The sequence below is a fragment of the Scyliorhinus torazame genome, chromosome 4, assembly GCF_047496885.1.
Source record: "Scyliorhinus torazame isolate Kashiwa2021f chromosome 4, sScyTor2.1, whole genome shotgun sequence".
Taxonomy (NCBI): Eukaryota; Metazoa; Chordata; class Chondrichthyes; order Carcharhiniformes; family Scyliorhinidae; genus Scyliorhinus; species Scyliorhinus torazame.
Window position 1 is genome coordinate 209,264,321 of NC_092710.1, and position 20,947 is coordinate 209,285,267.

Sequence of the window (20,947 nt, forward strand, 5' to 3'; positions counted from 1 at the left end):
CTTCCTGATTTTGGTCAGCTGAGTTCTTTTGGCATCAGGGTCTCAGATTTTACTGCCACCTCTTTAATGGTCGTGTGACTTGTCCAAGATATCTTCATTATTCCCCTCAAAAACACAGCTCTGCAGCCTCAATTTTCCTCTGTGGCCGGAATTCCCTGGCCGTTCACACCGGTGGGATTCTCTGGTCCTGCTGGCAAAGCTTGTTCTCCTGCTGGTTTCCCAGTGGCATGGCGTGGCTTCGATGGGAATTCCCATTAACAGCAGCGGGAGCAGAGAATCTGACCACCAGTGAGCAGCACACCATCTCCCACAGCCAAGAGAGACACAGCTGGGAGGCTGCACTGCTTCACTGATCATTCAACGTCCACTTCCGTATGTCAAAATTTGTGCGATGGAACATTTTCAGCTTTCTTTTCATGTTTAATTTTGCATTGACGATAGTCTTAGGAATTTTTTGGCGATTCCAATCCTTGGTCTTATTTCTTGGTCACACTTTCCGTCCCATGTTCACATACTTCCAGGGTAACAGAATCTGTCTACCTGTTGGATCTTTTCTTCACTGTGATCTTACATTCTGATATTACTTTCTTTTGGACACGACTGGACATTTTATTTTCTTACAATTTATTCTCAGTCCTTTCTCCTCATGTTCACTCAGCACTCTATCCAAAACCTTTTTGGAGTTTCTCTTCAGAGTCGGCAATCAAAACGTCATCATCGGTGTATCTTTATAGAATCCCTACATTATAGAAAGAAGCCATTCGTCCATCGAGTCTGTACCGACACTTTGAAAGATCACCCGACCTAGGCCCTATCCGCCACCCTGTAATCTCATCCTAAGGAGCAATTTAGCATGGCCAATCCACCTAACCACATCTTTGGACTGTGGGAAGAAACCGGAGCACTGGAGAAAACCCACGCATTGGGAGAAAGTGCAAACTCCACACAGACAGTCGGCCAAGATGGGAATTGAACCCTGGTCCCTGGTGCTGTGAGACAGCAGTGCTAACCACTGTGCCACCATTCCGCAGTGAAACTCCAACTAATAATCCAGGAAGGTCTTCAATCTCTCTAAAAAATATTTTTACTTTTCAAACTGAATAAATCTGGGGAGAAAACACCTCGGGCGAAATTCTCCCCCAACGGCGCGATGTCCGCCGACTGGCGCCAAAAACGGAATGCTCCGCATCTTTGGGGGCCGAGCCCCAACATTGAGGGGCTAGGCTGGCGCCGGAGGGATTTCCGCCCCGCCAGTTGGCGGAAATGGCGTTTGGTGCCCCGCCAGCTGGCGCGGAAATGCGGCGCATGCGCGGGAGCGTCAGCGGACGCCGACAGCTTCCCGCGCAAGCGCAGTGGGGAGAGTCTCGTCCGCCTCCGCCATGGTGGAAGCCGTGGCAGAGGCGGAAGGGAAAGAGTGCCCCCACGGCACAGGCCCGCTCGCGGATCGGTGGGCCCCGATCGCGGGCCAGGCCACCGTGGGGGCACCCCCCGGGGTCAGATTGCACCGCGCCCCCCCCAGGACCCCGGAACCCGCCCACGCCGCCTGGTCCCGCCGGTAAATACCAGCTTTGATTTACACCGGCGGGACAGGCAATTTCTGGGCAGGACTTCAGCCCATCCGGGCCGGAGAATTGAGCGGGGGGGTCCCGCCAACCGGCGCGGCCCGATTCCTGCCCCCACCCAATCTCCGGTACCGGAGAGTTCGGCGGGGGCGGGGACGGGATTCACGGCGGCCAACAGCCATTCTCCGACCCGGCGGGGGGTCAGAGAATGACGCCCCTCATGTCTGACCTTCTTTTAATCTTCACAAAAGTACTTAGATCATTCTCAACAGTATCATTATAACAAATAAATCATTTTCATTGTATAAAACACAATAGCACATCCTTGGAATGTCCCCTAGGCAACATATTACGTCTGAAATTCAATCACTGTTGCTATGTAGTTAAATACAGAAGCCAATTTGTGCACAGTAAGAACCACAAAGAGCATATTACAGAATGGCTAGATAATCTGTTTCAGTGATGTTGGTTGAGGGATACATTTGTCCGGGACACTGAGGTTCCTGCTGTTTTTCAAATGGGTTCATTTGTATCTGCCTAAGCAATTGGTTGAGCCTCCGTGAAGCTTTCGCAATAATGATTAAGTTTACCCATTATTTTTCTTTCAATCATATTTATTAATATTTCAATTAGATGACTTTTGAATAATTGAAGGGAGTTACTAAACAAAAATTCTGAGCATGAATTTGTAGAATTTCATAGCCTGCAGTATGTTTCTAAACATGGAAGTGGTGAGGGCAGTGTGGGGTGATATTCGGGGAAAAACAAGATATTACAGCTGAATAACAATGAATGTAAATTACAATCAATCATATTCATGTTGATGATCCATGCAATAATTGTCCTACACCATTTATTTTTAATCCTGTTACTCGGGTGACTTGGCTTATGGTGACTGAACAGTCAAATGACATTTTAAGCAGATAGACCCGTAGAATTGGAAAGCAATATTACCTACCCTGTATAGTCTTTAACATTCTTTGACATCTAGCATTGCTCACACATCCTGCTTCTGTCACACCTCCTGGTGGAGATCTGAGGAAATATTTGGCCTATGTTCTTATTCCTCATGTCACCGCACCCACCTTATCTGATCTCTAAGTCATATAAAATGCTCAGGATGCAAATGCTACCTCAGTTCTTTATCATCTACGCTACACTAAAATAAATCTTCCTTCAAAACTTCCTAACCGTAGAACAATAAAGATCACACTATCTTGAGGGGATGGACTGGAGAGATTGTACTGTATGAGGTAAGCTATTCAATGAAGAATTAAGGTGGCAAAACTTGACTCCATAGTGCGGCTGGTTTCAACACCCAGGGAGCTTGGGAGTTGAAGAAAATGGCTTGGGATCCTCCCCCACTGACCTTTCAGCACAACCTGTAGCAATTGGGGAAATGAGAAATGGCGACAGCACACCAGTGCATGGGAGGTGGGTAGATCATGATGTCAGTCAGTGTCCAATCTTGATTTGACTCGCAGTTGAACATGTGTTCAGATACACGAGGATTTTCCCCCATCAATAGTCTTTCAAAGGAACATCATGCAACTTTCAGGTGAGGCACCTTTGACTTTTGCGACTGTAGTGTTCGTGGAAATACAGTGTACTGTGTTGTTAGCGTATCGTGCAGCCTATTTCAGTCAGAAGGAAATGATGCTGGATTTGGAAGGAGTGCTGTGGCTTTGAAAGTACTCTGAACAGCCAATTTGCTTTCAGTCATAGGTGCTATATTTGCAGACCCACATGGGCTGCAGCATGACATGAAGATGGAGAACAGGCAGCAGAGAATAGAAGTTACACACAGAGGAAGGAGGCAGACTCTCAATGCCTACCTGGGGCATCCAGGCAACCTCCGATCAGTCGAGATCATTGCCTTCTCTCTAAATAGATAGAGGCAGGAGGAGTGAACATGATGTTTTGCTGGGATTCCAATGATGCAAGCACATGACTATTTAGCTGCCACATCACAATGAGGAGGTGTACCTGAACTGCAAAAGATTCCGCCTCCTGAATGGGTATATGACCAAGCACAGACCATCATGTTTATGAATACCTGGTACCCTTGCAGCCGCTATGCTGCTTTTATTCTGCAACAGTCTTTTATTTAGTTAATTAACTTAAAAGTTGCTGTTTGGTTTAGAAGAAGGTGAATTTTCAATAAGCTTTAAACAGGCTTCTACTTGTAGGCACTTGCAGCTGGAGCTTGTTAATTAGTTAATTGGATTAGGCCAGTTTTCAGAGGCTAGATTCACAGTATAAAAGTGATCCCCTACAGTGCAGACTTTGTTTACACTGAGTGCTGAATTTGGTGCATTTGAGTGCGATAGTGAGAGTTTGGTGACCGAGGGAGTTAGGTGAGGAGGGAGTAAGGTGCTCCTTTCATTTTGTTTCCGACATTTCCGCAAAGAGTGCGAAGAGAGCCAGGAGTTTACAGAAAGTGTAGCTGACTGGGAGCAGGGTCGGAGGGCGGAGATCTAGTTAGTCCACAGGGCAGCTATATTCTGTCAGGTAAGAGGGGATGGAGGCTAGGCCAGTTACATGCTCCTCCTGTAGGATGTGGGTGGTGAGGGATACCACCGGTGTCCCCACTGACTATACCTGCGGGAAGTGCACCCAACTTCAGCTCCTCAAAGACCGTGTTAGGGAACTGGAGCTGAAGCTGGATGAACTTCGGATCATCCGGGAGGCAGAGGGGGTGATTGAGAAGAGTTACAAGGAGGTAACCACACCCAAGGTAAGGACAAGAATAGCTGGGTTACAGTCAGGGGGAAAAAAACAAACAGGCAGAAAGTGCAGGGATCCCTCGTGGCCGTTCCCCTTCAAAACAAGTATACCGTTTTGGATGCTGTTGGGGGGGATGACCTACCGGGGGAAGGCCCTAGCGGCCAGGTCTCTGGCACTGAGTCTGGCTCTGGGGCTCAGAAGGGAAGTGGGGAGAATAGAAAAGCAATAGTTGTAGGAGATTCAGTGGTTAGGGGAATAGATAGGAGATTCTGTGGTCGCGAGCGAGACACCCGGAAGGTATGTTGCCTCCCGGGTGCCAGGGCCAGGGATGTCTCGGATCGTGTCTTCAGGATCCTTAAGGGGGAGGGGGAGCAGCCAGAAGTCGTGGTGCACATTGGTACCAACGACATAGGTAGGAAAAGGGGTGTGGAGGTAATAAACAAGTTCAGGGAGTTAGGCTGGAAGTTAAAAGCCAGGACAGACAGAGTTGTCATCTCTGGTTTGTTGCCGGTGCCACGTGATAGCGAGGCTAGGAATAGGGAGAGAGTGCAGTTGAACACGTGGCTGCAGGAATGGTGTAGGAGGGAGGGCTTCAGGTATTTGGATAATTGGAGCGCATTCTGGGGAAGGTGGGACCTGTACAAGCAGGACGGGTTGCATCTGAACCAGAGGGGCACCAATATCCTGGGAGGGAGGTTTTCTAGTACTCTTCGGGAGGGTTTAAACTCATTTGGCAGGGGAATGGGAACTGGATTTGTAGTCCAGCAACTAAGGTAGCCGATATTCAGGACGCCAAAGCGTGTAATCAGGCAGTGGGGAAGGGAACACTGACAAAGGAGAGTACTTGCAGGCACGGAGATGGGTTGAAGTGTGTATACTTCAACGCAAGAAGCATCAGGAATAAGGTGGGTGAACTTAAGGCATGGATCGGTACTTGGGACTACGATGTGGTGGCTATCACGGAAACTTGGATAGAAGAGGGGCAGAAATGGTTGTTGGAGGTCCCTGGTTATAGATGTTTCAATAAGATTAGGGAGGGTGGTAAAAGAGGTGGGGGGGGGGTGGCATTATTAATTAGAGATAGTATAACAGCTGCAGAAAGGCAGTTCGAGGAGTATCACCCTATTGAGGTAGTATGGGTTGAAGTCAGAAATAGGAAAGGAGCAGTCACCTTGTTAGGAGTTTTCTATAGGCCCCCCAATAGTAGCAGAGATGTGGAGGAACAGATTGGGAAACAGATTTTGGAAAGGTGCAGAAGTCATAGGGTAGTAGTCATGGGCGACTTTAACTTCCCAAATATTGAGTGGAAACTCTTTAGATCAAATAGTTTGGATGGGGTGGTGTTTGTGCAGTGTGTCCAGGAAGCTTTTCTAACACAGTATGTAGATTGTCCGACCAGAGGAGGGGCAATATTGGATTTAGTACTGGGTAATGAGCCAGGGCAAGTGATAGATTTGTTAGTGGGGGAGCATTTTGGAGATAGTGACCACAATTCTGTGTCTTTCACTTTAGTAATGGAGAGGGATAGGTACGTGCAACAGGGCACGGTTTACAATTGGGGGAAGGGTAAATACGATGTTGTCAGACAAGAATTGAAGTGCATAAGTTGGGAACATAGGCTGGCAGGGAAGGACACAAGTGAAATGTGGAACTTGTTCAAGGAACAGGTGCTACGTGTCCTTGATATGTATGTCCCTGTCAGGCAGGGAAGAGATGGTCGAGTGAGGGAACCATGGTTGACAAGAGAGGTTGAATGTCTTGTTAAGAGGAAAAAGGTGACTTATGTAAGGCTGAGGAAACAAGGTTCAGACAGGGCATTGGAGGGATACAAGATAGCCAGGAGGGAACTGAAGAAAGGGATTAGGAGAACTAAGAGAGGGCATGAACAATCTTTGGGGGGTAGGATCAAGGAAAACCCCAAGGCCTTTTACACATATGTGAGAAATATGAGAATGACTAGAGCGAGGGTAGGTCCGATCATGGACAGTAGCGGGAGATTGTGTATTGAGTCTGAAGAGATAGGAGAGGTCTTGAACGAGTACTTTTCTTCTGTATTTACAAATGAGAGGGGCGATATTGTTGGAGAGGACAGTGTGAAACAGATTGGTAAGCTCGAGGAAATACTTGTTAGGAAGGAAGATGTGTTGGGCATTTTGAAAAACTTGAGGATAGACAAGTCCCCCGGGCCTGACGGGATATATCCAAGGATTCTATGGGAAGCAAGAGATGAAATTGCAGAGCCGTTGGCAATGATCTTTTCGTCCTCACTGTCAACAGGGGTGGTACCAGGGGATTGGAGAGTGGCGAATGTCGTGCCCCTGTTCAAAAAAGGGACTAGGGATAACCCTGGGAATTACAGGCCAGTTAGTCTTACTTCGGTGGTAGGCAAATTAATGGAAAGGGTACTGAAGGATAGGATTTCTGAGCATCTGGAAAGACACAGCTTGATTAGGGATAGTCAGCACGGATTTGTGAGGGGTAGGTCTTGCCTTACAAATCTTATTGAATTCTTTGAGGAGGTGACCAAGCATGTGGATGAAGGTAAAGCAGTGGATGTAGTGTACATGGATTTTAGTAAGGCATTTGATAAAGTTCCCCATGGTAGGCTTATGCAGAAAGTAAGGAGGCATGGGGTAGTGGGAAATTTGGCCAGTTGGATAACGAACTGGCTAACCGATAGAAGTCAGAGAGTGGTGGCGGATGGCAAATATTCAGCCTGGATCCCAGTTACCAGTGGCGTACCGCAGGGATCAGTTCTGGGTCCTCTGCTGTTTGTGATTTTCATTAATGACTTGGATGAGGGAGTTGAAGGGTGGGTCAGTAAATTTGCAGACAATACGAAGATTGGTGGAGTTGTGGATAGTAAGGAGGGCTGTTGTCGGCTGCAAAGAGACATAGATAGGATGCAGAGCTGGGCTGAGAAGTGGCAGATGGAGTTTAACCCTGAAAAGTGTGAGGTTGTCCATTTTGGAAGGACAAATATGAATGCGGAATACAGGGTTAACGGTAGAGTTCTTGGCAATGTGGAGGAGCAGAGAGATCTTGGGGTCTATGTTCATACATCTTTGAAAGTTGCCACTCAAGTAGATAGAGCTGTGAAGAAGGCCTATGGTGTGCTCATGTTCATTAACAGAGGGATTGAATTTAAGAGCCGTGAGGTGATGATGCAGCTGTACAAAACTTTGGTAAGGCCACATTTGGAGTATTGTGTACAGTTTTGGTCGCCTCATATTAGGAAGGATGTGGAAGCTTTGGAAAAGGTGCAAAGAAGATTTACCAGGATGTTGCCTGGAATGGAGAGTAGGTCTTACGAGGAAAGGTTGAGGGTGCTAGGCCTTTTCTCATTAGAACGGAGAAGGATGAGGGGCGACTTGATCGAGGTTTATAAGATGATCAGGGGAATAGATAGAGTAGACAGTCAGAGACTTTTTCCCCGGGTGGAACAAACCATTACAAGGGGACATAAATTTAAGGTGAAAGGTGGAAGATATAGGAGGGATATCAGAGGTAGGTTCTTTACCCAGAGAGTAGTGGGGGCATGGAATGCACTGCCTGTGGAAGTAGTTGAGTTGGGAACATTAGGGACCTTCAAGCAGCTATTGGATAGGTACATGGATTAAGGTAAAATGATATAGTGTAGATTTATTTGTTCTCAAGGGCAGCACGGTAGCATTGTGGATAGCACAATTGCTTCACAGCTCCAGGGTCCCAGGTTCGATTCCGGCTTGGGTCACTGTCTGTGCGGAGTCTGCACATCCTCCCCGTGTCTGCGTGGGTTTCCTCCGGGTGCTCCGGTTTCCTCCCACAGTCCAAAGATGTGCGGATTAGGTGAATTGGCCAATGATAAATTGCCCTTAATGTCCAAATTGCCCTTGGTGTTGGGTGGAGGTGTTGAGTTTGGGTAGGGTGCTCTTTCCAAGAGCCGGTGCAGACTCAAAGGGCCGAATGGCCTCCTTCTGCACTGTAAATTCAATGGTAATCTATAATAAATCTAGGACAAAGGTTCGGCACAACATCGTGGGCCGAAGGGCCTGTCCTGTGCTGTATTTTCTATGTTCTATGTAACAGTCAGCCATTCCCACCATCATCGAATCACCATGTCAAACCAGAGACAAGTTCTAACACCGCTACCTATGACTAATGACTGCTACCCAAGCAGATAAGAACTACATTCTAACACCAAGAGCCATGCTACAACCAGGAATATCATGGAGCAGACCATTGGTGACCTCAAGCAACAAATCCCCTCACTACCTTGACAACTCAAGAGGAATGCGACAATACTTGTTGGAGCGTGTCTCCTGCACACCCCATGATCTGGCCTGGCCAATGTAAATGTGCACCTTTCCCCAACCAGGCTTCAATGACCACTTCAGGAAGAAGAGGAAGAATCTGCAACATCATCATCTGTGAGAATATCATCAAATTCCGGTTCTTGTGAAGAAATCCACAGATCACCTTTGTTCTGCACATCCTCATCTTTCTGGCCCTGTTTTATGGACCATTAATGAATCCTCTTTCTCAAAGTCTTGAAATATAAGAGAGGACAAACCAACTATTTCACAACACCTTAATCCAACACGCTCCCAGTAATACATTCAGTACTCATCTCTTCATTTTGCACATTCCTTTAATGCATGTCTTCTGGGTGCCTTGGTCTGACCGAGTGCTTCGACTAAATTCTACCCCAGTACCTGCAGAATAGCTGGTGAAAGGCTACTGGTTTTTAGTGGGGGAGTCTGCAGATAAAGACCTCGGTATGCCTGTTTCGCTCACAGATGGGATTAAAATGAAGCCTAGGCCTCAAAATGTGGGAACCACTTTACCACTACTATCACATTTCTCCCAGAAATATACCCTGATCAGTAACTCAATTTCAGTATCTGCTCTGGAGGGTGATCTACTATTTACATAGGATTACATAGAGTATAATGCACAGAAAACGGCCATTCGACCCAAGATGACCATGCCAACATTTTGGTCCACTTGAGCCTCCTCCCATCTTCCCACAACTAAATCTATCATCGTAACCCTCTATTCTCTGCTCCCTCTTATGTTTGTTTAGATTCCACTTAAAGGATTCTGTACTATTTGCTTCAACCACTCCCTGCGATAGTGAGTTCCACATTCTCACCACTCTTTGGTTAAAGACGTTTATTCTGAATTCCTTATTGGATTTCTTGATGACTATCTTATATTAATGGCCTCTAGTTATGCTTTTCCACAAAGCATGAAACATTTTCCCTGTATCCACTTTATCAAAACCTTTCATAATTTCAAATTAGATCACACCTCAGTCTTCTTTTTTCAAGAGAAAACAGGCCCAGCCTGTCAATCCTTTCTTGATATCTACACATTCGCAATTCTGGTATCATCCTTGTAAATATTCTGTGAACTCTCCCAAGTGCTTATCTATACTTTTATAAAATGGCGACCAGAACTACATGCAATATTTCAAGTATGATCCACCCAAACTGCTACACAGGTTGAGAATAACTTCTCTACTTTTCAATTCTGTCCCTCTAGATATAAAGCCCAGTGCTTGATATGCTATGTTTCATGGTCCCGCTAATCCGTGGCGCAACCTTTAGTGATTGGTGTTATTTGTACTCTTGAGATCCTTTTGTTCCTCTGTCCCATCTAGACTCAAACCTCCTAAGTAATAAGCAACCTCCCAGAGACACAGCATGGCTTTAGATCTGCCAAAGGAATTTCTGACAAAGTTCTTGTTGCCAGGCAATTCCAAAGAACGTATCGAGAACATAACAAGGAACTCTTCAATGCATTCATCAACCTGCCCAAAGTGTTTGGCTCAGTAAATCGCAAGGCTCTGTTCAAGAAACTTCATCACAATCCTGCAATTGCTTCATGATAATATGAATCCAATTGTCTTGAGTAGGAGATCTGAAACAGATGCCTTCAAATTCCTGGCTGGGGTCAAGCAAGGCTATGTGATAGCTCCCATACTATTAACAATAAACCTGACAGTGGCTCTTCACCTCACCAAAGATCAATTGTTCTCTGGTGTTTGCATTACATACCCTCTAGATTGATTTTTTTTTTTAAACCTCAATTGTCACTGTGCCGAAACAAAACTGAACACCATTAACATATATGATCTACAGTTTATAGATTTGCAAGCCACTCTCGATATCTTTAATTCTGCATTTAAGAAACATGGCTTGCCCTTGAATGTTGCCTAAGCAAAACTCATATATCAACCCATAACTAGTCAGTCAAACCACACGCCATATATTTTGAAGGAGAGGCTGGAACATATTGAGCACTTTCTATACCTTGGCAGCCACGTATCTCAAAAGACTTCCACTGCCAAAGAGATTCAACACTGGATCAGCTGCACCGTCTGTAGCACAATGCAAACGATGGCAGTGAGTGGTCAACAACAAAAACCTCCCCAAGTCAAAAAATGCCCTGGTGTACACGTGCACAAGTACTGCTGTGAGACCTGGACTGGGAATCAGTGACGCATAGGAACACTAGAGAAATTTCATCAGCAATTCCTCAGCTGCATTCTCTGGATTCAATGGGAGGACAGTCAAAAAAATGCTAGTGTCCATCTTGAAGCCAACTCCACAAGCGTTGAGGAAAAAAAAATCACTTTTGATAAACTGGACATTTTGTGTTCGACTAGCCGAAAACCTTCTCCCCCCCTCCCCCAACCAGGTCCTGTTTTTCCCAAATCTCAGATGGCTAACAATCCAAGGGAGGGCAAAAAATCCTTCAAAGAAGTTCTGGAGCTTACCTTGAAGTACAGAAGCATTGACATTAATGACTGGGAAGAACTTTTTGCCAATCATTCAGAATGGTGACAACGTGTCTTCAAACTACGTCACCCATTGAGTCATGACATCTTAATAATGAGACAAAATGGCAGCCGAGTAGGGAAGAAGAGGAAGAGAATCCTGTATTCCAGATCGCACTATCTCATGGGACATCCTGCTCCATGTGCCCAAATGTCCGTTGGTCAAGACAGCCTTTTCTTTCTGTTTTAAACGCATTTTATTCAAACATGTATCAAAGTAGGTTACAGCAAATAAACACCCCGGGAAACATTCTTCCCACCAATCAACTATACAGTCTGTACAGATTTTTCTCCTTTTTCACCCCCACTCCCCATCACCCACACCCCTGCGATGAACAGCTCCTCAAACATGGTCACAAATATCCCCCACCTTTTCTCAAACGCCCCTGCTGAGCCCCTTAACTCATACTTTATCTTAAGAATCAGCCTTTTCAGCCACTTGAAGACCCATGGCAGAAACTCATCAACCTGAGCAGACATCAACCTCAAACCAAGGAATCTTCCAAAATATACTATCCCACATTTCTGTGTGTTGAACTCTATTTGCCACTATTTTCTTATTCTGCTATTTGGCAACCTTATAAATGCTCTCTTGTAATTATTTACAGTCCTCCTCAATATCGACTATCCTCCACAATGTGGTGTCATTTGCAAATTTAGAAATTGTAGTTTTGATTCCAAAATCTTAATTGTTACTGTAAATTGTGAACAGCACTGATCCCAGTACTGATCGTTGTGAACACTACTTTGCACCTTCTGTCACCCTGAACAATGGACAGAGTAAAGATGAACTAAATCTGAAAAGGAAACAGATGTGCCAATATCTGTACAAGACTTTCTGTTCTGTGCTCCTGTCAAGTGGGATGCCACATGGAAGTGGGATCTTGCAACTTCAAGATTTCTGGTGCACAGTATATGGAATGGGCCTAGCTCTACAGAATCCCAACAATACAAAAGGAGGCCTTTTTAAAAATAAATATTTTTATTCTCCTTTTTCACATTCTCTCCCAAATTTTCACCCAACAATAAATAAACAGTAACGAATGTAATGTCAATCCCCATATCAAATAGAACACTCCCATCCTCCCACCAAACTCCCAAACATTAGCCCGCATGTTAACATAAGCAAATGATAAAAAGGAATCAGGAATCACCCATAGCCACCATTAACACATCCATTCCCCCTCCCCCAAACCCCCCTAATGTTCAATGTAATCCAATTCTCGAAAGTGAATAATGAATAACACACATGAGTTGTCGAACACTTCCATCCTTCCCCTCAGTTCAAATTTGACCTCTCAAGCATCAAGAATTCCAGCAGGTCCCCCCGCCATGCCAGGGCACAGGATGGAGAGGTTGATCTCCATCCTAACAGGATCCACCTTCGGGCGATCAACGAGGCGAAGGCTAAATCATCTGCCTCCGCACCCGTTTCCAACTCCGGCTAGTCTGACACCCCGAATAAGGCCACCCGAGGGCTCAGGCCCAGTTTCACGTGCACCACTTTAAAGATTACCCTAAAACCTCGCACACGAGGTGGAGGCGTTCACCCTCCGGAGCATATCACAGAAGGAAGCCATTTGGCCCATCGGTCTGCATCAATCCTCCGAAAGAATACATTTCCTCAGGCGGCTCCCCCACACTATCCCTGGAACCCATAAACCCACATTACCTGCACATCTTTGGACACTGAGGGACAATTTTAGCAAGGCTAATCTACCTAACCTGTACATCTTTGGGATGTGGGCGGAAACCTGAGCACCCGGAGGAAACCAGCGCAGACATGGGGAGAACGCGCAAACTCCTTACAGAAAGTCACCAAAGGCTGGAATCGAACCTAGGCCCCTGGAGCTGTGAGGCAGAAATGCCAAATACTGTGCCACCATGGCGCATGAAAATCATAGATCTTCATTTGTGGTAGATCAAGGAGTTTTCTGTTAACTAGAAATCTAAACATGACTTCTTGTTATAAAAGTGGAGAAATACCTGATGAAGCCACATGATGTGATCAGGTGCAGAACCTTTCTCTGGAATGTTGCTGCAATGTGACATTCAGTCTGACCATGCCCTATCACTGCTATTTATCAGAGCAATTTTCAATATATAAAGTAAAGCAATCTTTTACAGTGTTGCTAACTTTCCGTTGGTTCAATTGCTCTGTTTTATTACCTTTGCTCTCGAGTCGCCAGGCATCTTTATGATACCGCCACGAGGTTCAAGTCCGAGTAATGATCAATAACCCAATACACCGATTAATAAGATTCAAATCAAAGCACATTTATTATACACAGTAATCGCTACTCATGCACAAATTCTACGTCTAAGCTACTTCTACAACTAACAGGCCTATACTTAACTTCGGACTGGCCCACCAGGTCAGGGGAACAAATGGCCTTTCGTTCGGGTTCTGAGTCTGCGGGACTCGAAGTTGGTACGGATTGGTAGCTAGGTGCGCCTATCTCGTAGCGAGCGTTGAATTAAGACTTACTTCTGTCGGCGGTCACTGCACCGGTCACGGTCAATGTTGGTTCGTGTCGCTGGGTGACCCGGGCAGGACGAAGAGGTGAAGAGAGCGATTTGAACTTGGGGCGTAACTCTTATAGTCCCCAGGGGCTTCCCGCCTTTCGGGGCGGACCCTGTACCTGGTCCCAAGTGATTGGACTTTGTACCAATCGCTTGGTTCAATTTCTCCAATACTGGAGCGGTTCCCTGATCAATGGGCGGTCTTGAGGTGCTCGTTCACCTCCTTTGTGTTGGATCCTGCTGGCGCCGGGGAGTCTGGCTTTGCTTTGTGTGTCCAAAATGTTACTTATTGTTCCCGGGGATTGCTCATCAGTATGTAGATGGCTGCTACATTGTTATGCTGATGGTCGCTGGTATTGATGTTGTCTGGCCTTTTGCAGAGTTAAATTCACAGCAAACCTGCACCTGCTTGTTTCTGTCTATGTTGGCTGACTTTCCCATCAGCCTTCGCCGTTCGCCATTTTAAATCGTGAGTTGGCCAATTTAGATGGCTACACACCCTCCTTGTGATCCTAACGCGAAGTGTGAAGGATCACATAACTACGTTGTTTTCATTTCCTGACCCGGCGAGCACTCTTCTATGGCCTCTACACTGACCATAACTATGCAAAAAAATTTTAACTAGCAATTCTAAGGGGCGCTATGTCAAACAGGGACATGCATTACAAAACAAGAAAATGGGAACCTCTAACAATCCTTAATATACTAGACTCACTTAAACATTTCATCATTCTAACTTCCTCAACCATACAAACAAAATCATAGCAGTTTATACACATGTTTCCTGGCTTGGCATTCAAGCTCAGGATCGTACAATTGCACATGACCATTTCTTTATTTATAACAAAAACGCAAACGAATGCTCTTTATTATAGATCGCGGGGGTCGGGGTCTGGTCGTATCCGAAAATAGGGGATCTGATCCTAAATACCGGGGTGTGAGCGCGGTAGGCTCTCCTCCATTTTCTCAGACGCACAGTCTGCACGATGCAGCAGAGTATCGCCAATACCAATAAGGATTCTATCACGTAGGACAGGGAATACCAGGTTATAAACCTGTCACACCAAGGTGGTGTGGTGTCGCTGGTGACTGGGCTCTGGGTACTGTGGGGAAGTGAATCATTACCGGCTGGGGGGCTTGAGGTCATGGGGTTCGCGTTCACGAGCAACCAAATGTCCATTAACACGATGAACCATGCGAAGGATGTCCTCATGGTTCTTCTTCTTTCACTTCTCTTCTCTTCTCTTCTCCGGTCCTGGAGCTTCTGGAGTTCTGTGGAAACAAGCATAGTGTCTGTAACTATCTTGTGTTAATATCTCGTACGATAGCCTGTCTGTCCTTTAGTGCCAATTACTCCCTTTATAATTGGTCACTATGTGTGACTCCCTCATTTTTTTTTCAAAAACCAAATTTTAGGACAAGACACACTTACAAATAATGAACCAGTGCGCGCCGTCTCGCAGACTGTGCAGTTTACCATCCAAATGTTTCAGGATGTAAATAGCATATGGTCGGCAACCTAAGGGTTACCGGAAACAAAACAAAACTTTTTGAACTAAAACTTTCCAAAATGAGGTGCGTATGGGCCGCGACGGGTAAGAGTTGGATGGAGTCCCCGGGTAGGACGGTGACCAATGCCGTGTCTCCCCTACCCGAGCGTAGTTGACCAGAAAGGGGGTTCCCAGGCAGGGCGGGTCCCAAGCCATTTCTCCACTGCCTCAGCAACCGACAAGAACGGGCAAGAAATGTAGTCATCGTGGGGGGGCTGCCGTAGTGGTCCTTCCCTCGAACCAGAAGGGCAGTTACGAACGGGCGTGTAGTATCTGTCGACAGACGAGTTCCGCTGAACTGGCATCTCGGACAGTAGCAAGTCTCTGTGGGCAAGTCCTCAGAGGTTTCTGCTGAAAGGGCGTGGGGCCATGGAAAAAACAATTTCGGTCTGACATACGACATTTAACAAACAGTATAAACAATATAAAACATGCTGCAGGTTCCATCAGAAAGGACACCGTTTCTCCCAAGCGGTTCCTTTAAAACATCATCTGGACACCTCAGTTATCGGTTGCGAACAGGGTCGCAAAGGGGTTCTCGTTTTGGGAGTCAGACTCAAGGTCGTCATCTTCTCCCGGATGCCAAACTCTTGAATGTATTAGGGCTGAAAGGGCTGCTTGGTATGATTTCAGATCGCTCTCGGCATTCCGGATGAGTCTGAACGAGTTGTCTCTGTGCCAATAGGTGGTGTCTAGTTGTGTGGGGATGGAATCAGGATCGTCATTGTGGGTCGGTGGTCGGTGGTAGGGTTTGTTTAGGAAAGTGATCATGAAGGGATCACTCGAATCGTGGTCAGATTCGCTGGGTGTGGGTCCTGTTCCATGGGGATAGTAGGGAGGCCTGCTGTGGCTATCGTCCGAGTCACAGTCGCTGTCTCTGCTGCTGCAGTCTGTGGGCGTTCCGGGGCGGAGTATATATTTCGGGGGTGGAGTTGAGGTCGAGTCCGTGGCTGGGCTGGACGTGCTGGGGGATGGTAGGGTTACATTGGCTGTGGGCGGGGTGTGGTGTGCTGCGTCGAGCATGACGTGGTATGCATGGTTCGACTGTGTTCCATATGCCTTCAGCTGGTTGATATGGAACCACGCAGTCTTACCGTTGAGATACTTTATCTTGTAGACAGAAGGGCTTACTTTGTCCGCAATGGAGTACGGACCCAAGTACTTTGGTGACAGGAATGTGCTCGGGTTGTATACGAAGAGCATGACTTGCTGTCATACACTGTACTCAGTCGCACTCACTGTCTTGTCGAAACAAGCCTTGCTCTGTTTCTTTCTTGTGCCCAATTTCACTGCGGCTGCTAGCTAAGCCGTTTTAACATTATCCACTAATTGCTCTACTGCTTTCTCGTGTGTGAGGGCTGTCACTTCGGGGCTGGTCAAGTCTAAACCTAATAAAAATTCTGTGCCTTTCATGAGGCGTCCGGTCATGAGGGTGTGTGGGGTGTAACCTGTAGAAGTTGAAACTGTATTACGCAAAAACATCAGCGCAAAAGGGAGGACTGAGTCCCAAGTGGTGTTGTTTTGCTGGACCACTTTTCTGAGGGTGGATTTTAGGGTCCGATTCATGCGCTCCACGATACCTCTCGACTGTGGGTGGTATGCTATGTGGAATTTTTGGGTGATGCCAAATATCGTGAGGACGTTCTGCATGACACGTCCCATAAAATGGGAACCTTGGTCGGATTCAATGCTGCGGGGAAGTCCCCATCTTGTAAAGATGTGGTGGGTCAAAATCTTGGCTGTGGTCTTTGCCGTGTTTGTTCTGGATGGGAATGCTTCCACCCATTTTGTAAACGTGTCTATCACAACGAGTACATATTTATAACCATTCCTGCAAGGGGGCAATGGTCCTATAAAATCAATCTGGAGGTTAGTCCAGGGGTCATTAATGGGTCGGGTGTGACTAAGCTCAGCCTTTTTGGCATATCTGTCCGGATTATTCTGGGCGCAGATAAGACAATTCTCGATGTAGTGATTTACATCGTCCTTTAAATTCGGCCACCAACAAAGCTGCTTGAGGTGGGCTTTAGTGGGATCGATTCCCTGATGTCCATGAACGTCATGGAATAAACAAATCAGTTGATTCCTGTCCTGTTCAGGAACCACATAAAGGGTGTCTTTTAACACCACACCATCATGTGTGGTCAGAGCATTTTTAAATCTCTCGTAGGGTGCTGGATAGTTTCCTTTTAAAATCTCCCTGAGATTGCTGTCCTGCTTCTGGGCCTCCACTAGATCCTCGATCCTAGTCTGTGAGACCTGAACTGCAGTCACTGGTGCGCTTTCGGGGGGTGTCCAAAAATATCCATGTCTGGAACTTGCTTTAGCCAGTGCGTCGGCTTTTACATTTCCGGGGGGGAGGAACGATGGTGACTTCGAACTTTGACTATACCAAAAGTCCTGTTCTGTGCTCTCTCTATAATGTGTCGGAGCAATGGGGCTGAGGGGAGTGGTTTCCCGTCTGCGGAAACAAATCCTCTTGCTTTCTACAGGGGTAGGAATTCCGTGAGGCTGTTGCAGACATAGAGGCTGTCCGAGTATATGTCTGCTGGGCTGGGGAAGGAATCTGGGTGTTCCACTATATATGCGATGGCCGCAAGTTCTGCTGCCTGCGCGCCTAAGTGGCCTGGAAGTTTTATTGCTATTTCTTCTAGGGCGCGTCCCTGCGCGTCCTCAACATATATACCGCAACCTGTTATGCGCTTCCCATCCAATATTGTGGAAGATCCATCCACATATATCCTTATGGGCTCACACGTGTCTGTGTGCTGGGGGCTCTGGGTTGAACTACCTATCTTTCTGGGGGGTGTTTTCGCAATAAAGGGCCTGTGTTGTGGTGTGGAAAGATAATTTCACATTCATGGGGGGTTCCGGGGTACTGTAGGTTGTCGGCTAAAAAAGTGTGGGTCTTTGTCCGTTTCACAGTGATGTCCCGTCCCTGCAAAGGAAGGGTCCATCTAGCTGCTCTAATCTGACTGACTGTACCGTCCTTGAGCCGTCCGTCCAGTAAAAGCTGGGTGGGGGGGTGTTCTGTGAGGATTGTGATGGGGTTCAGTCTGGTAATGTACGAAAAATACTGAACTGCCCAAAACACTGTGAGCAGGTGCCTCTCACAGGCTGAAAATTCCTGCTCCACAGCATCTAAAATTCTGGAGGCGTAATCTACGGGCCTTAACTGTTCGTGCCGTTCCTGGAGGAGCACGGCTGAAAGGGTGCGGTCTGTGGTCGCTACCTCTATAGCGTAAGGGGAAAGCGGGTCTGGAACTTGTAGTGCGAGGGCTGCTATGAGTGCCTGTTTTAAAGAGTCCACAGCATCCGTATGCTGCGGAAGCCATTCCCAGGGGGCTCCTTTCCTTAGGAGGGCTGCCTTGCTGGCGAAACCGTCAATGTGGTTTTGGCAGTAGCCAACCAGTCCTAAAAACGACCAGAGGGCTGAAACGTTCTGGGGAAGGGGCAATTTAGCAATCGAGTCAATCCTTTTATGCTCGATCTCGCGTTTACCATGTGTGATAATTGTTCCCAAATATCTCACCTTATCTTCCAAAATCTGGGCCTTTTTGGGGTTAACTTTACTACCAATTGAATGTAAAAGTTCCAGGAGTTTGGACAGAAGCTCAATGTGCTCTTCCTTGGTGTCTGTCTGCAGTAGTAGGTCGTCTACATACTGGACCAGACATTCGGGGCGAGAGAATTTGGCTAACCCATTTGCCAGCTGTCGGTGGAAAATGGAGGGGGAGTTGTGGAATCCTTGTGGAAGGCATGTCCATGTGTACTGCTGATTTTTAAAGGTGAAGGCAAATTTGTACTGGCACGCCTTTGCCAATGGAATGGACCAGAATCCATTACTGACATCCAAAACCGTAAAGAATTGGGAATTGAGTCCCTGCTTGAGCATGGTCTCGGGACTTGTTGCTACTGTGGGGGCTGCTGCAGGGGTGATTTTGTTGAGTTCCCGGTAATCGATGGTCAGTCGCCATGATCCATCGGGCTTTCTCACTGGCCAAATCAGGGCATTATTAGTGGAGGCTACTGATCTAAGTACACCCTGCTCTAATAAGCTGTTTATTACCTTCGCGATTTCTCCCTCTGCCTCTTGGGGAAATCCATACTGTTTTTGGGGTCCAGGGTCAGGTCCTGTGATCTGTACTGAACCAGTCATCCGGCCACAGTCGTGTTTGTGGGTCGCGAATGCTGTCCTGTTCTTTTGCAAAACTGCCCTAACCTGCTTGTCCGTGCTAAGCGTGGTCGGGTTCAACCAAAATCCGCCTACTGCGCTAATTTTGTTCGCGTATTCTCCTATGTTGAGCATTGCGGGGGCTCTTGCAGATTTTGCCATTTTCCAGATACACTGGTTGACTGGATCAAATGATAAGTTGTGGGAATTCATGAAATCGATTCCCAGAATGTGTTCTGCTGTGTGGGGCAGGTCAACTAAAACTACAGGGTGCTTGGTGATGATGTTGCCGATTTGAATGGGTACAGGGGCTGTGATGTGTCCCTGCTGTGAGTGGCCTGTAAAGCCGCTGAGGGTGATGGTGGCTGTAGTGGGCCATGTGTCTTTTTGAAACATGGTGGAGGAATTTATTGTGGTGCGGGACCCTCCTGTGTCCCATAGAAATTCGATGGGCTGTCCCCGAATTTTTGCTGCAACTACCGGTCGTCCGGACCTATCCCAAAGGGTGTCGCAGACCCAACTGGAGGAGTCCGTACACCGTCAGTTTGTTCCGGTCAGGTCCATCTGATCTGAACGGGCGCTAACGCTATGAATCGGCTCTGTCTTCTTCTTACTCATAGTGCCCGTCTGCTGGGCTCTCTGTGACTTTCTAGGGGCATTGCATTCCCTTGCAAAGTGTCCCAACTGTCCACAGTTGTAACATTCCTGTGACTTGGGTGGGGGGCTATTCTTTCCTTCATTCACCCATGCGGGGTTCTGGTATGTTGTAACTGCCTGTATATCTGCAGCGGCCTGCTTTTCCTCGGGATTTCTAACTGCGGGTTTGTTTCCAAGCACGGGACAATCTTTTCACTACCCACTTCACGTTATGAGCCTCCTCTGAGGGATCATAATTTGCGCACGCTTTCTGTCCTGTTTCTGTGGCATGGGAGATAAGGGTGCGGGTCCATTTGGCCATGTTGTCTGGGGACAAATGGGCACAGTCTAAGTCTCCAAAGACTGCTGCAAAGTGGATCCACAGGCGTCCAGCAAACGCTGTGGGGTGCTCGGCTTTCTTTTGCCTGCATTTGTTGAGACCATCTCCGGGGTCACCCCGGTTATACCCGATCGCATCCAGGATCGCGGTATGCATTTCTGCAAGGATGCCTCCTCCTACATTCTGTGGATCAGGAAGGGCTGCTGCGACTGAAGGATCTAAACTTAAAACTGGGCTTCACATGCTCTCGCTCATCCAGGCCGTACATGGTCGCCTGCTGCTTTACTCTGGCAAAGAAATGGTGGGGGTCTGAGGTGGGGAGGAACGGTGTGATCTTATCGCACGCGTCCCGTAATTGGGTCACTGTTAAGGGGGTGGAGTATAGAAATTCCGCATCGTCCGATGTGGCTGTGCGGTGGGAGGTGACTGGGTTCATTGGAGCCTGAACTATCTGCTCTGTGGGGGGTTGGGGTGCTTTCCTCTTTTGTGGCTTTCCCTGCGCACATGTTCCCTGAACATATCTCTGCGCTGTCTCATTTAATTCTTCCCAATCAGGGCCGTCTTCCTCATCTAATTTTGCTCCAAAGGTTTCCTGGAATCTTTTTTGAACTG